The sequence below is a fragment of the Muntiacus reevesi genome, unplaced genomic scaffold (genome assembly GCF_963930625.1).
Source record: "Muntiacus reevesi unplaced genomic scaffold, mMunRee1.1 SCAFFOLD_33, whole genome shotgun sequence".
In the NCBI taxonomy this organism is placed as follows: Eukaryota; Metazoa; Chordata; class Mammalia; order Artiodactyla; family Cervidae; genus Muntiacus; species Muntiacus reevesi.
Genome location: NW_027078014.1, coordinates 1,346,761 through 1,352,760, shown reverse-complemented (window position 1 = coordinate 1,352,760; position 6,000 = coordinate 1,346,761).

Genomic DNA, 6,000 nt, shown 5'->3' with positions numbered 1-6,000 from the left:
GGGAATCACGTGAGAATCACGTGAGAATCATGTGTCAATCAAGTGGGAATCACGTGGGAATCACATGGGAGTCACGTGGGAATCAAGTTTGAATCATGTGAAAATCACGTGGGAATCACGTGTCATTCACGTGGGAATCACGTGGGAATCACGTGTCAATCACGTGGGAATCACATGGGAATCATTTGTGAATCACGTGTCAATCATGTTGGAATCACGTGGGAATTACTTGTCTTTCACGTGGGAATCACGTGGGAATCTCGTGGGAATCACGTGGGAATCAAGTGTGAATCACGTGAAAATCACGTGGGAATCTCGTGGAATCACGTGTAAATCACGTGTCAATCGCGTGGGAATCACATGTCAATCACGAGGGAATCACGTGTCAATCACGTGGGAATCACGTGGCAATCACGTGGGACTCACGTGGGAATCACGTAGAAATCAAATGTCAATCACGTGGGAATCACGTGTCAATCACGTGGGAATCACGTGGCAATCATGTGGGAATCACGTGTCAATCACGTGGGAATCACATATCAATCACGAGGGAATATCGTGGGAATTACGTGGGAATCACGTGTCAATTACGAGGGTATTACGTGTCAATCACGTTGGCGTCACGTGGGCATCACGAGGGAATCACGGGTCAATCACGTGGAAATCACGTGTCAATCGCGTGGGAATCACGTGGGAATCACGTGCCAATCACGTGGGAATCACGTGGGCATCCCGTGGGAATGACGTGACAGTCATTTGGGAATCACGTGGGAGTCACGTGGGAGTCAGGTGGGAATCACGTGTCAATCACGTGGGAATCTCGTGGGAATCACGTGCGAATCACGGGTCAATCACGTGAGAATCACGTGTCAATCACGTGAGAAATCACGTGGGAATCACGTGGGAATCACGTGTCATTCACGTGGAAATCACGTGGATATCACGTGTCAATCACGTAACCATCACGTGGGCATCACGTGGCAATCACGTGGGAATCACGTGGCAATCACGTGGGAATCACGTGTCAATCACGTGGGAATCACATGTCAATCACGAGGGACTCACGTGTCAATCACGTGGGAATCACGTGTCAGTCACGTGGGAATCACGTGTCAATCACGTGGGAATCACATGTCATTCACAAGGGAATCACTTGTCAATCACGTGGGAATCACGTGGCAATCACGTGGGAATCACGTGGCAATCACGTGGGACTCACGTGGGTATCACGTAGAAATCAAATGTCAATCACGTGGGAATCACGTGTCAATCACGTGGGAATCATGTGGCAATCACGTGGGAATCACGTGTCATTCACGTGAGAATCACGTGAGAATCACGTGTTAATCACGTGGGAATCACCTGTGAATCAGGGGGAATCATGTGTCAATCAAGTGGGTATCACGTGGGAATCTCGTGGCAATCACGTGTCAATCACGTGGGAATCACGTTGAATCACTTGTCAATCACATGGGAATCACGAGGGAGTCATGTGAGAATCACGTGTGAATCACGTGTCAATCACGTGGGAATCACGTGGGGATCATTTGTGAATCACGTGTCAATCACGTTGGAATCACGCGGGAATCACGTGGGAATTACTTGTCTATCACGTGGGAATCACGTGGGAATCTCGTGGGAATCACGTGGGAATCAAGTGTGAATCACGTGAATATCACGTGGGTATCACGTGGGATTCACGTGGAAATCACGTGTCAATCGCGTGCGAATCACATGTCAATCAGGAGGGAATCACCAGTCAATCACGTGGGAATCACGTGGCAATCACGTGGGAATCACGTGGCAATCACGTGGGACTCACGTGTGAATCACGTAGAAATCAAATGTCAATCACGTGGGAATCACGTGTCAATCACGTGGGAATCACGTGGCAATCACGTGGGAATCACGAGGGAATCACGTGTAAATCACGTGTGAATCACGTGGGAATCACTTGTCAATCACGTGCGATTCACGTGGGAATCATGTTGAAATTACGTGGGAATCACGTGTCAATCACGTGATCATCACGTGGGCATCACGTGGGAATCATTTGGGAATCACGTGTCAATCACGTTGGAATCACTTGGGAATCACGTGGGAATCAAGTGTGAATCACGTGAAAATCACGTGGGAATCACGTGGAAATCACGTGTCAATCGCGTGGGAATCACGTGGGAATCACGTGGGAATCTCCTGGGAATCACGTGGGAATCACGTGCCAATCACGTGGGAATTACGTGGGCATCCCGTGGGAATGACGTGATAGTCATTTGGGAATCACGTGGGAGTCACGTGGGAGTCAGGTGGGAATCACGTGTCAATGATGTGGGAATCACGATGGAATCACGTGGGAATCACGTGTCAATCACGAGGGAATCACGTATCAATCACGTGGGAATCACGTGGGAATAACGTGGCAATCACGTGGGAATCACGAGGGAATCACGTGTCAATCACGTGTGAATCACGTGGGAATCAGTTGTCAATCACGAGGGAATCACGTATCAATCACGTGGCAATCACGCGGGAATCACGTGTCAATCACGTGGGAATCACGTGGGAATCACTTGTCAATCACGTGGGATTCAGGTGGGAATCATGTTGAAATTACGTGTGAATCACGTGTCAATCACGACGGAATCACGTGGGATTCACGTGTCAATCACGTGGGAATCACGCGGGAATCACGTGTCAATAACTTGGGAATCACGTGGGAATCACGTGTCAATTACGTGGGAATCACGTGAGAATCACGTGAGAATCACGTGGGAATCATGTGTCAATCAAGTGGGAATCACGTGGGAATCACTTGGGAGTCACGTGGGAATCAAGTTTGAATCATGTGAAAATCACGTGGGAATCACGTGGGACTCACGTGGGAATCACGTAGAAATCAAATGTCAATCACGTGTGAATCACGTGTCAATCACGTGGGAATCACGTGGCAATCATGTGGGAATCACGTGTCAATCACGTGGGAATCACATGTCAATCACGAGGGAATATCGTGGGAATCACGTGGGAATCACGTGTCAATCACGAGGGTATTACGTGTCAATCACGTTGGCGTCACGTGGGCATCACGAGGGAATCACGTGGGAATCTCGTGGGAATCACGTGCGAATCACGGGTCAATCACGTGGCAATCACGTGTCAATCACGTGAGAAATCACGTGGGAATCACGTGGGAATCACGTGTCATTCACGTGGAAATCACGTGGATATCACGTGTCAATCACGTAACCATCATGTGGGCATCACGTGGGAATCATTTGGGAATCACGTGTCAATCACGTTGGAATCGCTTGGGAATCACGTGGAAAACAAGTGTGAATCACGTGATAATCACGTGGGAATCTCGTGGGAATCACGTGGAAATCACGTGTCAATCGCGTGGGAATCACGTGGGAATCACGTGGGAATCTCCTGGGAATCACGTGGGAATCACGTGGGAATCTCCTGGGAATCACGTGTCAATCACGTGGTAATCACGATGGAATCACGTGGGAATCACGTGCCAATCACGTGGGAATCACGTGGGCATCCGTGGGAATGACGTGACAATCATTTGGGAATCACGTGGGAATCACGATGGAATCTCGTGGGAATCACGTTTCAATCACGAGGGAATCACGTATCAATCATGTGGGAATCACGTGGGAATAACGTGGCAATCACGCGAGACTCACGTGGGAATCACATAGAAATGAAATGTCAATCACGTGGGAATCACGTGTGAATCACGTGTGAATCACGTGGGAATCACGTGGGAATCCCGTGGGAATCACATTTCAATCTCGTGGGAATCACGTGGTAATCATGTGGGAATCACGTGTCAATCACGTGGGAATCACGTGGGAATAACGTGGCAATCACGTGGGACTCACGTGGGAATCACATAGAAATCAAATGTCAATCACGTGGGAATCACGTGTCAATCACGTGGGAATCACGTGGCAATCACATGGGAATCACGTGGCAATCTCGTGGGCATCACGTGGGCATCACGAAGGAATCATGTGGGAATCACGTGGGACTCACGTGGATATCACCTGTCAATCACGTGTGAATCACAAGGGAATCACTTGGGAATCACGTGTCAATCATGTGGGAATCACGTGGGCATCCCGTGGGAATGACGTGACAATCATTTGGGAATAACGTGGGAGTCACGTGGGAGTCACGTGGGAATCACGTGTCAATCACGTGGGAATCACGTGGAATCACGTGTCAATCACGTGGGAATCACTTGGGAATCTCGTGGAAATCACGTGTCAATCACGTGGGAATCACGAGGGAATCACGTGACAATCACGTGTGAATCACGTGGGAATCACGTGTCAAACACGTGGGAATCATGCGGGAATCACGTGGAAATCACGTGGGAATCACGTGTCAATCACGTTGGAATCACGTGGGAATCACGTGGAATCATGTGTCAATCACGTGGGAATCACTTGGGAATCTCGTGGGAATCACGTGTCAATCACGTGGGAATCACGTCTCAGTAACGTGGGAATCACGTGTCAATCACGTGTCAATCACGTGGGAATCACGTGGGAATCACGTGGAAATCACGTGGATATAACGTGGCAGTCACGTGAGAATCACGAGGGAATCACGTGTCAATCACATGTCAATGACGTGGAAATCACGTATCAATCATCTGGGAATCACGTGGGAGTCACGTGGGGATCACGTTTGAATCACGTGTCAGTCACTTGGGAATCACGTGGGAATCACGTGGGAATCACATGTCAATCTCGTGGGAATCACGTGGGAATCACGTGTCAATCACGTGGTAATCACGTGGGAATGACGTTGGAATCACGTGTCATTCACGTGAGAATCACTTGGGAATCACGTGTTAATCAGGTGGGAATCACCTGTGAATCACGTGGGAATCATGTGTCAATCAGTGGGTATCACGTGGGAATCTCGTGGCAATCACGTGGAAATCACGTGTCAATCGCGTGGAAATCACATGTCTATCACGTGGGAATCACGTGTCATTCACGTGGGAATCACCTGTCAATCACGTGGGAATCACGTGGGAATCAAGTGTTAATCACGTGGGAATCACATGTCTATCACGTGGGAATCACGTGTCATTCACGTGGGAATCACCTGGGAATCAAGTGTTAATCACGTGGGAATCACCTGGGAATGACGTGGGAATCAAGTGTTAATCACGTGGGAATCACGTGGGAATCACTTGTCAATCACGTGGGAATCACTTGGGAATCTCAAGGGAATCACGTGTAAATCACGTGGGAATCACGTGGGAATCATGCATCAATCACGTGTCATTCACGTTGGAATCACGTGGGAATCACGTGTCAATCACGTGGGATTCACGTGGGAATCATGTTGAAATTACTTGGGAATCACGTGTCAATCACGTGGGAATCACGTGGGATTCACGTGTCAATCACGTGGGAATCACGGGGGAATCACGTGTCAATCACTTGGGAATTTCGTGGGAATCACGTGTCAATCACGTGGGAATCACGCGGGAATCACGTGTCAATCACAGGGGAATCACGAGGGAATCATGTGTCAATCACATGTGAATCACGTGGGAATCACTTGTCAATCACGTGGGATTCACGTGGGAATCATGTTGAAATTACGTGGGAATCACGTGGTATTCACGTGTGAATCACTTGACATTCACGTGGGAATCACATGGAAATCACATGTCAATCACGTGGGAATCACGTGGGAATCACGTGTTAATCACGTGGGAATCACCTGTGAATCACGTGGGAATCATGTATCAATCAAGTGGGTATCACGAGGGAATCTCGTGGCAATCACGTGTCAATCACGTGGGAATCACGTTGAATCACTTGTCAATCACATGGGAATCACGAGGGAGTCATGTGAGAATCACGTGTGAATCACGTGTCAATCACGTGGGAATCACGTAGGAATCACGTGTCAATCACGTGGGAATCACTTGGGAATCACGTGAGAATCACGTGGGAATCATGT